Source organism: Miniopterus natalensis, chromosome 4, assembly GCF_054644295.1.
Source record: "Miniopterus natalensis isolate mMinNat1 chromosome 4, mMinNat1.hap1, whole genome shotgun sequence".
NCBI classification, from domain to species: Eukaryota; Metazoa; Chordata; class Mammalia; order Chiroptera; family Miniopteridae; genus Miniopterus; species Miniopterus natalensis.
This window is the reverse complement of record NC_142084.1, coordinates 48,182,999-48,198,383: the sequence shown is the minus strand read 5'-3', so window position 1 is coordinate 48,198,383 and position 15,385 is coordinate 48,182,999.

Sequence of the window (15,385 nt, the reverse complement as noted above, 5' to 3'; positions counted from 1 at the left end):
GCAATACTTGATATATTTTTAATTTTAGCCATTTTTGTGTGTATCACCTTTGATGATATGGCTGTTGAAATCTTTTGATATTTTAGAATTTAATTATTTTTTTACTATTGAGTTTAAAAAGTTTTTATACATTTTAGATGTGTATTTTATCCCAAAAGAATGTTGCAAATATTTTTCCCAGTGTGTGCGTTATTTTTTTTAAAATGTTATTTGAAATTCAGAATCTTTTTTAAAGAAGTACACTTTAATAATTTTTCTTTTTTGATCTGTATGGTCTAATAAATTCTGCCTAAACCAAGTTAGTGTAGGTTATATACTGTGCTTATAATTTCTTTAAAAATTTTAAAGTTTTTACTTTTACATTTAGATATATGATCCACTTCATATTAGTATTCTTTTTTATTTTATTTTTTGCTTGAGATAGGTGTTGAGTTTTATTTTTTTCTCCTATTAGAATATACAGCTGTTGCAAGCCAAAGGTTGAAAAGGTCTCTATTTTTAAAAATTTTATTATATTGGTAGTTAAACTGACATAAATTGAACTTATATATGTGGGTCTATTTCTGAACACTCTGCTTCATTCTGTTGAAATATTTTTTTAACCACAGGCCAATGTAACCATATCTTGATTACTATAACTTTATGACAATTCTTGAACTATAATAATGAATATCCTAGAACATTATTTTACTATTTCAAGATTATTTTTTTAATAGTTTTAGAGCCCTATAAATTTTCAATTCAGCTTTTCAAATTCTACTAAAACAAAAGCATGCAGGAATTTTAATTAGGATAGCATTAAATCTATAAATCAATGTCAGGAGCACTGATCTCTTAGCACTGATATTCCATGATATGAATAAAAATACTATATACCTTTATGTCCTCTCTTAAAGTCACTGATGGGAGAAAATAAGTTAAATATATTCATGGCCTAGAAATATACCTAAAACAAATAACCAATATGCTTTCCCAAAGTTTTGTTCTAGCTCAGCCAGTCGTGCTCAGTGGTTGAGCATTGACCTGGGATCCAGGAGATTGCGGTTCAATTCCTGGTCAGGGCACATGCCTGTGTTGTGGGCTCCATCCCCAGTGGGGGGTGTGCAGGAGGCAGCTGATCAATGACTCTCATCATTGATGTTTCTCTCTCTCTCTCCCTCCCTCTCCCTTCCTCTCTCTGAAATCAATAAAGATTAAAAAAACAAAAAAAGTTTTGTCCTAGAAATTTTTTTCACATTTCCATAATAGCTACAAAGGCGCACACCTTAATTTATATGAACAATGAAACGTATGGTATATTCTTAAAATAGAATATTTTATAACAATAAAAACAAATGAACTACTGCTTAATCTAAGAGCATAGTTGAATGTCTCAAAACTACTATGGAATGAAAGAGGTCAGTTATAAAGGGATCCACATTACACAATTCCATTATTTTTTAAGTTCAAAAATAGGCAAAATAGTGATCTTTGGTTTTAGAAGTCAAGATAATGTCACCCTTTGGGAGGACCCAAGGCATAGTAATGCTGAGGAAACAAAGTGTTTCTGATATTGATAATATTTTATTGGGTAGTGATTAAAAAAAAATGGGTTAACTTTGTGATAATTCATTGCTATTTCCACTTAGGATCTGTAAACCTTCATTTGTTCTACATCAATATAAATATTTGTTTTAAAAAAGAAAAAATAAGTATTGAAAAGAATCTGTACATTGCAGACACTTGTACAAGGTGCTACAAAAGAGCATTGCCGGCTGTCAGCCAGTGCTGGCTCTGCACGGGCTCCTCTTCCCAGCCCCACTGGGTGCTCATGCGGAGCCTCACTTTTCTCCACAATTAAAAAGATTTGAAACTCAGAGGAGCATTTTGCACAGGTTTTTTGATATTTGGGATTTCTTTGCTTTCTGAAAATATGACTGGATATTGTGTATATGAATAGTTCTTAGACGATGATATAGGCTGCATAGATTATTCACAAGGAAGAGTTCTTTTGAGTTTTTAAATCTTTGCTGTTTTCTATCTCTTCTTTATGCCTCTTTTGAAAAACTCATGTATATTTCATACATGTGTTAACTTTTTTCTCTCCCTATGCATAAAATTTTGTCCCTCTCGAACTTATATCTCTCTCTGCTTCCACTTCCCCCTCCTTCAGGACTATCTTTCTTTGGAAGTACCTTGCGGTTCTTTTTTTCTTTCATATACAAAGATCTTAGTCTTCCTAAAGCTATTATTCTTATTTTAGTAACGACATTAACATTTCTAATTTAGTTCCTCTACGTCCCTAATTCTCCTTTTTCATTCTCAATATTCACTTTCTCTTTATTGGGTCCTGATTTATCTGCTAATTAATCTTCCATTATGCATAATTTTATTTCTAACAGTTTTTGCTTCCTTATGCATGGGAAAGTCTGGTTCATAGAAACCAAGCTATTCTCCTAGGACTTCCAATTATGCATGAAAATCTCCTGTCACACACACACTTGTGTCAAGCTATGCTGGTAATGTGGCCATTTTTACTTCACTGCCAGAAATTATTCCAATATTCCATTTTGAATTAATAAAATCTACAGACCTACCAGTTATCATTTTATATCTCCTGAATTCTAAAATATTAAATTTTTAGACTAAAATATGACATCATTCTAACCATCTTAGGTTATTTTTATAGGCTTAATAACATGTAAACTTGCTTTTTGTTTGACTTGTTACTGACATACTCCTTGATGACACTGACAGTGCTTCATGCCTTAACAGAAATTCTTCATTATTTACTCAGTGCCACTTATCACAACACGCGCACACACACATGCACGAAACAGTGGGATTTGTGTTCTTGCTTGTTTTAACATTGCCTATCATGTTCAGATGGTTGCATTTGTATGCCCACTGCTCAGTCACTCTTTGTATGCTGTAAACTGTCACCTGCCTTTTTGAATTTGTATAATTGTTCAGGTAATAATTCACCTCTGACATAGTTGTTATATGGGCCACTCAGTTCTGATTCCGACTCTGGTATTTTTTACTGTTCTCTGCAGGTTTATGGCTTTTAATAAAGGCATCTCCAGTGACTCCCTTTTCATTTCTGTCTGATGTATTTTCATGTCTCATTTTGCACCCTTCCCGCCTGGGAGTCTCTCTGTTGTTTTCCTCTTTCCTACCATTTTCTTCTTTGGGGAATTACGGAGCAGGACTAAGTCAGCTTCCAAATAATGTCCTGCTTCTTCTGCCTTTTTGAAACTCAGTATTTTCAGCGATGAACTTGTTTTTATTCTTTATAATTTTTCTCCTCCCTCTGATTTCCCTTCTACTGAATAGGCTTCATTTATTCTTTGTACATAATTATTCTGAAATACATTCTTTTTTTCACACAGCTGCTTTAATATGCTATTTGCATATTTTTAGTGTTATCCGATATATACCTGCATTATTATTTTGAAGTCAGTGAGACCAGAATTGGAATCCTGCCTCTATAAATTAAAATCACTCAGTCTGTTTTTATTTTTTATTGAATTTGTTATTGATTTTACTAACGTTGGTTAATAAAATTATATATTTTTCAGGTGTACAATTCTATGCTACATCATCTGTATATTGTACTGTGTGTTCACCAACCCAAGTCAAATTATGCTAAGTGAAATAAGCCAGTCAGAGAAAGACAAGTACCATATGATTTTACTCATATGTGGAATCTAATAAGCAAAATAAACTAACAAAATAGAGACACTCATAGATACTCAGTCTTTAATAAGTAAACTGAAGGACCTCAGAGGGAAGATGGGGAGGGGGGTGTGGGTGGGGAGGGATCAATCAGGGAACTTGCATGTTTATGGGCATGGCCCATGGACAGGGACATTGGTGTGGGCTGCGCCTGGGGGTGGGATGGATGTGGGGTGGAGGGGATCAGTGGGGTTAAAAGGGCGACATCTATAATGGTCTCAACAGTAAAGATAAAGAAACATTAAAAAGAAAAAGAAAAAATAAGTTAAATTATTTGTTTTCTTAATTGTGCTGCCTTAAAAAGTGAGAAAATAACACCACTTTCATAAATTGATGACAGTACATGTTGATTAAATATGTTAACATGCATGAGTATGTAGCACAGTATCTGGCATTCATCAGAACTTTAACAATATGAGTTCTCTTTCACTGGTAATATTTTAACTCACTCATTTTATGTTTAAATAAAGATTTTCCCATAGGAGATTAAGGAAATTAACATTCTTGAAAGGCAGAGTGGGTATAAAATTATCCACATAATTTTACTTTTTAAAATAATTTTATAATATTTAATCATTATTGGATAATACGAACATGTATTACTTAAAAATTCAAATGTTCAAAAGAGAGGCTGATAAAAAATTAAAGTAAGCCTGTATTTCTATCCCAGTTGCCTTAATGAGAGCAATAACCCTTAGCAGGTTTTTCATTATCCTATCAGAGATATTCTGTGTGTACATACATATTTATATTCACTTCTGTCTCACAAAACTAAATATATATACATAAGAATGTATATGTTATGTGATATGTATATATCATAAACGTGGTATATATTTTAAATATTTGATAGTGTGTGTGTTATGTATGCTAATATAGTTGACAGCTCTGCTTTTTGAAATGTAGGTACAAATATTTCCAAAAAATCCTATAGACATATCTTGTTAAGCTAATATCAAAAAGTGGCTTAGAGGGTCAGGATATAGGGTTAGGTTCTATTAACTCTTTCATATGCACATTTTAGGGAAAATTTTGACAAGTAAGTTTAAGTTTAACCAGTATTAGTAAACATTAAACCAACATAATCAGCCAAAATACCCATTATTTTCACAAGATATCCTAGAAAAGTGTAATAAAAAAATATACACAAATTCTCTAATAAACAAATACTACATAAAAAACTTAAATAACAGAGCTCAGAAAGTAACTTTAGTTCAATCCTACTTTCCCCAGTGCTTATAAATATACATGCATACTGCTCATAATACCATTTTTTGTAGTAGTAAGTCTGGTAATCATTTAAATTTTCAGAAACAGGAAAGTACATAAATAAAGCATAATATATTTGTATTATAGGTACCATAAAACCACTATAAGAATAAAATAGATGTTGCATAATGAAAAAGAAAGGGGTACTAAGGAAAGTAGATACCAGTTTTGTAAAAGGAAATAAATTAGATATATAGGTAGATAGATGATAGATAGATGATAGATAGATGATAGATGATAGATAGATGATGATGATAGATGATAGATGATAGATAGATGATAGATGATAGATAGATGATAGATAGATAGATAGATAGATAGATAGATAGATAGATAGATAGATAGATGATAGATAATCGATAGATAGATGATAGAGATGATGATAGATGATAGATAGATGATATAGATGATGATAGATAGATAGATGATAGATGATAGATAGATAGATAGATGATTGATAGATGATAGATAGATAGATAGATAGATAGATAGATAGATAGATAGATAGATAATAGATAGATAGATAGATGATAGATAGATGATAGATGATGATGATAGATAGATAGATGATAGATAGATAGATAGATGATAGATAGATGATAGATAGATAGATAGATAGATAGATAGATAGATAGATAGATAGATAGATAGATAGATAGATAGGTAGATGATAGGTAGATGATAGATAGTCAGAAAAGTAGTATATATGTATATACACGTATATCTCAATACATTTATAAAAAAAAAATCCCAAACACTACACCTTCCAACTGCTAACATTTGCCATCTGGATACAGTGGGAAATCACCTGAATATGGGAAATGAGCTTGGGAATGTGGAATATCGACAATTTTAATTTATGTAGTACTTATGATTTTTATGACTATTATAACATCTCTAAGAAACACTATTTTGAGCTTTTTCTCATACCCTTTCATACCCTTTTCTCATGCTTTTGGATATCATTTTTTAAAAAATGATGCATCATTAAGTTCACACCTCTTTTCTGTACAATATTGCACTTTTCCCCCTCACTCTTCAATGATCCCTCATCCCTTATAATGATGAAGTACACAATCTGAGCTGATAATTACCTAATGTTTCACTGTGAAAATAGAAACTGTCAGATAGAAACATTTCAATCTTCTCAGGGCTGGGTTTATGAAAATACCAATGTCTGCTTCTGGTTTTCCTTTCTTCTTTACTATTTCTGTGCAGGGACCATCCCTTATCTTTTCAATGATCATTCCCTCGTTCCATGTGGATAAGCCGAATTCTCTCTCACCTTATCAAGAATTTACCCTCTTTGGCCCTTTCTTGATCTTTTATCAAAAATCTCATCCTCTTAAAGACTATTTATTGTAGCACAGAAAAAATGCTACATCACTGTACTCCTTTAAGTGCAGGAAGGAGCAGTCTCCTCTGATGTCCAATACTAGAAGCTGTCTTGATTGTCACTCTTTGGAATCAGCTTTCCTAGAAAGACACTGATAACGTGACATGAATTTTCATCATGGGAAAATTTTAGCTACCTCTAAAACATAGCCCGGAAAGAATGTAGCTATTTCTCTAGCTTTCTCGTTTTCTCTCACACAAACCCCTTCCCTTTTCACTCCCCGTGTCTTCATATGAATGTTATGCCAATTCTTTTTGCTACACATATCTGAAAGAACTGAATTTTTCTATAATAGCTATTCACAGGAGTTTCCTGTTGAGATGGTGTTGAGCCAGATAAACCTTCATGTCAAGCTGTCTCTTCCAAGTCAAGGGCTGCCCCCTCTTTTGTCACACGGATATATTCTTCCATTAGTATTTGGCATATCTGAAAGGCTACACACACCTCTTATGCCTCTCAGAATTTACCAGTTTTAGGAAGTGTTATATTGCCAGCTAGCACCTCCCTCAGTTCCAGCAAAAGGCAGGGTGCCCAAGTGGCAAAGCCCCCACCTTCCAAAGTGATAGAGTTTCTTTAAGAAGGTGTATTTTTTGCTGTTGTTTTGTCTCTTCTTGAGATTTCCCTAAGCATTTTTGTACTTGCTCTCTTCAGATTCCACAGTTTTCATGCACTATTTGGTCTCGGTCCTAATCATAGCAATTCTATTCAGGGTGGTTTCTTCTCATAGAAAACTGTTTGGAGGATCTGGCATCATTGGAACCCTCTGCAGGGGTCATTCTTCTTTGCTTTCTTATAACTTCTAGTGGGACTTGCTGCACACTGATTATCTTCATTTCTTTGGGAATTACACACATATAAATTATAATCTGAACACTGACCAGTGTGGCTCAGTTCATTGGGTGTCATTCATGCACCCAAAATATTGTCAGTTCAATTCCTGGTCAAGGCACATGCCCAAGTTGTGGGTTCCCTCCCCAGTAGGGGACATGCAGGAGGGGGTGATCATGTTTCCCTCTCACATCGATGTTTCTCCCTTCCTCTCTTTCTCTCTCAAATTTAATTTTTAAAATCTTTAAAAAACAAACAAACAAGAAAGTGCCTTTAAAAAATTTGTAATTTAAGGTTTTTTTCAAACCCCTAGTTTTTCTAAAAAATAATATATATTTGCTTTATTGTATTGGGTTGTTTCTAGGAAAAGAAAGGTGATTCAGAACTAATTGGTCACTATATTTCCACCACTAGCAATGCATTAGCATAAATTTAAACACAATCCTGAGTACATACCGGGTTATATAAGTCTTTAGAAAAACTGTTCATTCACCTAGAAATTGAGCCAAAACTAACAATCTATGTGAGTTTTTGGTTTTGCTTTTGTTTTAAAATAATAGATTGTTTCTATTCTTTATTTACATTCAGTGTGCTAATTGTGCAAAAATTTTAGTGCCAACCCCTTTCTTTCAATACAGCAAGGTAATGAACCCTGTCTCTACTATTTGTTAAAATCAAATTGTCCGGATATAGAGTCTAGCCTCTAGATTTTCACAGTAGAAAATCACACTGTGTTTCAACTTTGCTTCTATTTTTAACTTCTAATGATGCCTCTACTTTTCTGCATATTTGAACATTCATTTTTAAAATTTTAATTGTTGGAGCTTTTCTAAGCATTTGTAGCCATAAATGTCTTAATATGTAATTCTCTATATTACCCAAATTAAAGTCTCCATATCCTTTCTATCCTATTTTAATCTAGATTCAACCTCAACCACTGGAAAAGTAACAATATACTTTGTTGTTGTTGTTGACAGTATTACAGATGTCTCCCAATTCCCTCCCTTTGCCCCGCTCCTCCCGGCCCCTGCCCCACTCCAGGCCTTCCCCACACCATTGGTTACGCATATGTGTATATAAATACTTTGATTAATCTCTTCCCATCTCCCTGCACCCCACCCTCTGAGATATGTCAGTCTGTTCCATGCCTCCATGCCTCTGGACCTATTTTGTTTGTCAGTTTATTATGTTCATTAGTACCCACTTATAAGTGAGATCATGTGATATTTGTCTTTCTCTGACTGGCTTATTTTACTCAGCATAATATTCTCCAGGTCCATCTATGCTGTTGCAAAGGGTAGGAAATCCTTTTTTTTTACAGCTGCATAGTATTCCATGGTGTAAATGTCCCACAGCTTTTTTATCCACTCATCTTTTTTATCCATGGGCACTTGGGCTGTTTCCAGATCTTAGCTATTTAAATAATGCTGCTATCACCTCACACCTGCCAGAATGGCTGCCATCAATAAATCAACAAACAACAAGTGCTGGCGAGGGTGTGGAGAAAGGGGAACCCTGGTACACTGCTGGTGGGGGTGCAGATTAGTGCAGCCACTATGGAAAACAGTATGGAATTTTCTCAAAAAATAAAAATGGAACTACCATTTGACCAAGCAATCCTACTTCTAGGAATATATCCTAAGGAGCCCAAAATTTCAATCAGAAAGAATATATGCACCCCTATGCTCATGACAATGTACTTTTAACAATCATTAATGACCTTTTTGTCAAAACATGTACTTAAAATCTTTCTCATCTTAAATGTAAATCTCCTCTATTGTGACTTTTGTGGGAAAACAAACAACAACAAAACCACTCATGAGTTCTCTAATACATTTGATGGTCAAATCACAGTTCCATTTAGAAAATCTTCTTTGTAGAATTCTTTTAAAAAAAATTTTAAATACTCACCTGAGGATATGTGGGTATTTGTTTAATTTTAGAGAGAAAGGAAGAGAGAGGAAAAACCTCAATGTGAGAAAGAAACATTGATTGGTTGCCTCCTATACTCCCCCTGACCAGGGGTTGAACCCGAAACCTAGGTATGTGCCCTGATTAGGATCAAACCTGCAACATTTTAGTTTATGGGACGACACTCCAACCAATTGAGCCTCCCGGCCAGGGCTCTCTAGAATTTTTAGGCCTCGGGTATTTTCTTTCTGTATACTGTATCTGGAAGTAATTGCTTCATTCCCTTGGACAGAAATAAATATAAATATGAATTTAATATATGTTTGCTATATTTTCAGAACTTCCTAGAAATAATATATATTTTGTATAGTCAGCAAATGACATTTTAATAGTAAATTTTATATTTAATAAATGCCATTTTTATATTCTAAATGTAACTTTGTGCCTTTAGCATGACATCCATAAAATACACTGTTCCTAACATTAAGTCTTCATATTTAATGGCTGTCTGAAAACAACAAATAAATAATCCAATATGGCAGTCTAATTACGTATCAGAAAAGGAATGACCAATTTTATTACCTCAGAGTTTTTTCTGCTCAATTTGGGTCTCTACTGAAAGTATCTATTCTTCTTCCTTTAGTCATTCCATGCTTCATTTATGCATAAGAGTAAACTTCTTTATTTATCACACAATCTTAGATACTTTTAAAACAAGAAACAGAGCCTGGCCAGGCCTGGCTCAGCGGTTGGGCATTGACCTAGGATCCAGGCAATCGGGGCTCGATTCCCAGTCAGGGCACATGCCCGGGTTGTGGGCTCGGTCCCCAGTCAGGGGCGTGCAGGAGGCAGCCGATCAATGACTCTCATCATTGATGTTTCTATCTCTCTCTCTCCCTCTCCTTTCCTCTCTCTGAAATCAATAAAGATATATTTTTAAAAAAATAAAATAAAATAAAAAATAATAAAATAAAATAAAATAAAATAGGAAACAGAAACTTTTAACAAAGTAGGTGAAAATAATACTAGCTAAAGCCTATGTCCATGCTGTACTGCTTATTAAATATCTCAAAATATCAGAAATATAAGTCCGCCTGAATATGTAGAAATATAAATATATTTGAAGTAGAAATCAATTTTATGAAGGTAACACTGTTCTGTAAGTAGTTTAAAGGTATTGTGTAGCTGCAATGAAGTAAAACTGAATAATTTATTTAAGTATAGGCAAATTGTAGTTAATATAATATACTTAGCTTTGTTAACTTTGCTAAGTGCTATGATATATCTCTCTGACACTTCCCAAAATTCAGCAGTCATGTAAGTATTTAAATAGAAGAAACTCTAAAGTGTCATATTTTCAAGCTCGAGAATTTACCCGTGCACTAACTACATCATTGCCAGGGCCCGGGAATACCAGTTTCTCATAGGAGAAAAAAAGCAAATAAGAACTTTCAAGGGTTACCTAAACAAGCTCCAAAACCAATTTAGAAATGAGTTGGAAAAGAATAAATTTCTTACAACAACAACAAAAGCCCAGAAGACAGACGGAGTGAGACTAATTCCTAGAGCAACAACCACTGTCTTCTTCGCCCTCTCTGCATCCATCACGCCACACTTTCTATCCTATTTAGGCAGATGCAATCGCACATGAATCACAGTCGGCAAATCTAGGTAGACAAGATATACACTCTTATATTTTTATAACTCAACTTGATTTCTGACTATGAGTCTACATTCCTCAAAGCTGACGAGAAGAACTGAGAGCCAACTTTTACTAGATTTAAGCTTACTTGCTCCTGGATTTTGCCACCATTATATTATCTTTTGCAGTTTCAACTCTAGAGCAATAGTGATGGTAGTGGTTGCTCGCCTTCATTTACTTTGTATGCCTTTATTTCTGTCTGGTCCAATTGTTCTCTAATGCTTCTGTTCCATAATTTAAGCACAGGATCTTCATCTTTGTAATTGTGCAGATGGGTATATGCGTGGGTATAACTCAGTTATTTGTCACAGGAGCCTCGCTGGCTCTCAGGAGTGAGGCTGTGAAGAGAACAGTGCTTGCCTGTCTGTGGGCTGGTAGTCTGTTTTCATTCTTTCCATCCATCCATAGTTCTCTTTCTCTCTACCAGAGAGAATCTATTACTAGTATGGAGAAGCTGCTTTTGCAAAAACCACTATACTTGTTCCTGGGGATGTCCAATCCCCTATGAGGTCCCAAACCAGAAAAGACATGTGCACGACTCCTGCTGTCTCTATCCAGTGTGTCACAAATTTGCCAGAAGCTAACATGCAGTCAGCATTTCTGTATGTTTTTCTGAACAGTGATTTGGGGGGAAAAATACCAACAGAAAAAGAAAAAATAATAACAATGTCAAGCCACAGATATCTCAAAATGATATAATATCCAATTTAGCTTGCATGCTTGAAAATATTTAAAAATGAGTGGATACCAAAATGAAATCTCCGGCATATTTTGCAAACTCCACAGCACTTTTCTGGATACTCTTATTCAGTCATCCTTTTTAACCAAATGGACTCTAATCAGTGATTTTCATGATTTTCTTTAATTTTACATACCAAACTGTTTTTTTAAAATATTTCAACCCTGCCAGGTTGGTTCAGGCGTTGAGCATGGACCTAGGATCCAGGAGATCAAGGTTCGATTCCTGGTCAGGGCACGTGCCCGGGTTGCAGGCTCGACCCCCAGTAGGGGACATGCAAGAGACAGCCGATCAATGATGACACTCTCATCATTGATGCTTCTCTCTCTCTCCCTTCCTTTCTCTGAAATCAATAAAGACATATTTAAATATATATATTTCAAGAAAAATTATTCATGCATATATTTTAAAGGTCAAAAAAGTACAAATGCTGTGCATATAGTGAATAGCAACAGAATCCTTTCTTTTTTAACACTGACCCCAAATTCTACTTTCCTGACGCAGTCTTTCTTAACCTCCTTGTGTATTTTGATATTTCTAACATGTTTATGCAGCTCTTTTATGGACTTAGCACTTCATATTACCCTTTTAATCCTCTTAAATACTTATATCATTTTAAATAATTAACTCAGTGGATAGAGCTTGTGTGCAGAGTCTGTTCGCCACATGTTCTACGCAGGAGGAGTAGGACAGGGACTTGGAGATATCAAATGACACATCAATAAAGCAACCCAATTCCTGTCCCATTTCTCATTTCTTTCTTCCAGTGCCTCCAACATTTAAGTTCTGAGTTTTTTTATGATTCAATAGAGATTAGTTCCCTTTTCACACATGGCCTTTTCCACGTATGTTGTAGGCTATAGCTTCCTCTTACCTGCTCCATCCAGTTTACGTTTCTAGAATCTTTACCTTCCCAACACATATACCTCCTTCTCTTCTTTCTCTGGGAATCTTTTTTTTCTAAATATATACTTTCTCATTCTTTCATTTTGTTCATTGTTATTGGCATAACCAAACAAAAAATAACAACTAATAAAAGTAAAAATAAACCAGAAATAATTTTTACGATCATCATAACTTTAGTGAATTCTCTAGAAAAATATAATATAAAGATTTCTGATTACCCTGTCTTTTGAGCAGCCCATAATTTTTTAAACATTTCTTTACCCTCATTCATTGAACTTTTCATCCCTTCCATTCCATATCACCATTTTAGGAGACTTAAAAGATAAAAATACTTATTATTTTATAATTATATGTCTATTACTATGTGCTTTATAATGATTTAATATGGACTTATGTGGTCCAACCTCAATTTAAGATACTGTCCAGAAACAAATATAAAAAATAACAAGAAAAATGTTTTAGAATGAAAAGCAATTTTCATTTTGTAAAAATTAAAATTAAAAAATATATTTTGATTCTAGGTTATAACCTAGCAGTGCTGTTTTGCACCCTTCTAGAGTACAACATTGATGCTTGAAAATTTATCCATTGGACAGAAGTGTGGGTTTGGACTGCACAGCTTTCTTTCTGTTTTTAAGCAGGGAGATTTCACACTCAGATTTATGACTTTTCTTGGAAAATAAGTTCTGAAAATCCTAGACCTCCTTTTCCCTTCAATATTAATCACAAAATTTGAGTTCAATAAGTTTAGTCTAGATCAAGTTGCCATAGTTCCTACCACATCTAAGATTGTGTTAGAAATAAAGAAGTTTACTCTTATGCATAAATGAAACACAGAATGACTATTGGGAGAAGAATAGATACTTTTGATAGAGACCCAAGTTGAGCAGAAAAAAAACACTGACACAGTAGAATTGGCCATACATTTTCTAATATCTAAGGTAAGTAGACTGCCATATTGAATTATTTGTTTGTTGTTCTCAGGCAACAATAAAACCTAAGACTTAATGTTAGGAACAATGTGTTTTATGGATATCATACTAAAGGTACAAAGTTACATTTAGAATATAAAAACGTCATTTATTAAATATATAATTTTACTATTAAAATGGTAGTGCTGAATATATCCAAATGTTTTTATTATATTCAATAATATTTTATGTATCTTTATGAACTAAGAATTGAGCTGCCATTAAACAATGGATACTAAGGAGCCTCTCAAGTAGGTCAGTCATATCTGAAATGCCAAACTGATCCACAAAGCTGTGAACACTGTTTGCTGTTCTTTTGCTAAACAATATGAAGAGTTCTCTTTCATATTCTCTCTCACACAATATATTCAGTATTAACATACAGAAAAGCATATAGAAGTATATAGCCAATATTAACATATAGAGAAGCAGGTTGCCCTACCAACTCATTAGCCTCAGCTATCTAGTTTCAGGGAGATACTTAAAAGTACAGATTAACACAAGAGAGATACTGTGCCTACTCACAACTTGGTCATATTAAAGGATGTATGACAAGTGGTTAGTTAGCATCAAGACCATTAAAAAATAATCTGGAATTAAATGCAATACATAAAATTATAAGAACAAAATACTTAATGTATATTTAGAATGTAGGCCCATGTATGTACTGCTTAATTTCCATTAAGTCTGGATATTTTTTCTTATTCTTTCTGCTGATTTTCCTCAAAATTCTAGAAAAGTCATTTTCAAACTGTATGTCACTACCCATTGGTGATTGGTGTGTAATAAAATAAATGTAATAAGTTGCAACATTTTATAAATGAAATAATAGAATGAAATAGAATAGAAATAATTACAACACATAACGTAGCTTCTTAGCAAGAACTTTAATTCAAGACCCATTGTTATCTCATACCCTTTGGTACAGTATGGATGGACCTGGAGAAAATTATGCTAAGTGAAATAAGCCAGGCAGAGAAAGACAAACATCACATGATCTCACTTATATGTGGAATCTAAAGAACTTAATAAACTGATGAACAGAATAGGTTCAATGACATGGAAGCATAGATCAGACTGACGAATGTCAGAGGGATGGAGGAGGGCGGGTGGGTGGAGGGGGACAGAGTAACCAAAGAATTTACATGCAAATATGCACAACCCAAGGACATGGACAATGGTGGGGAGAGGGACTGGGGAGGGGATGGGATGGGGTGGAATGGGTCATTGGGGAGAAAAAGGGACATCTGTAATATTTTAAACAAAAATAAAATTTAAAAAATAAATAAAATTTTTAAAAGACCCATTGTTATAAATGGGTCATGGTGTAAAATGTTTCTTACTGTACATTTAAAAAGTTTGTAAAGAAAAAAAAAAGTGGAAATAAAAGGTTCAAATTTATAAATCTATGTGAAAAATATAAGTAATTTAAGAAAATGATTTTTTGCTATCAGAAATTTTCTTTATTTCCTCCCTTGTATAAATGAAAATAACATTAAGCCTTCTAAATCAGGACATACATCACCTTTGATTTTTTTCCCCATTTTCTTATATTTCTTTAGAGTATTTCACCTAAAAGTTAATTTGTTAATTCTAAATATGACTAAAAAGCCAATATAATGCTGTAATCTCTCTTAAATTAAAGAATTCTTTTTAAATATCTTAACTGACTTATTAATCTAAGTGAATGCTTTATTTTTAGAATTACCATAAGATATAATAAATAGAAATAGAAATAATTTTTTAAATTCCTAGTTCATTTTTTTTTTTGTAGACTTAGAAAATAATTTCTTTTTTGATGGGAATTTTGCCCTCTGAACCTCTCTCCCATCTCAGTCTTCATTATCAGATTTACTTCCATAGATTGAAGCAGATACATAGCAACTAATATAAAGCTACGCACTCTGTGGTCACTCCATATATTTTTGTTGGTAATTATAAATTTG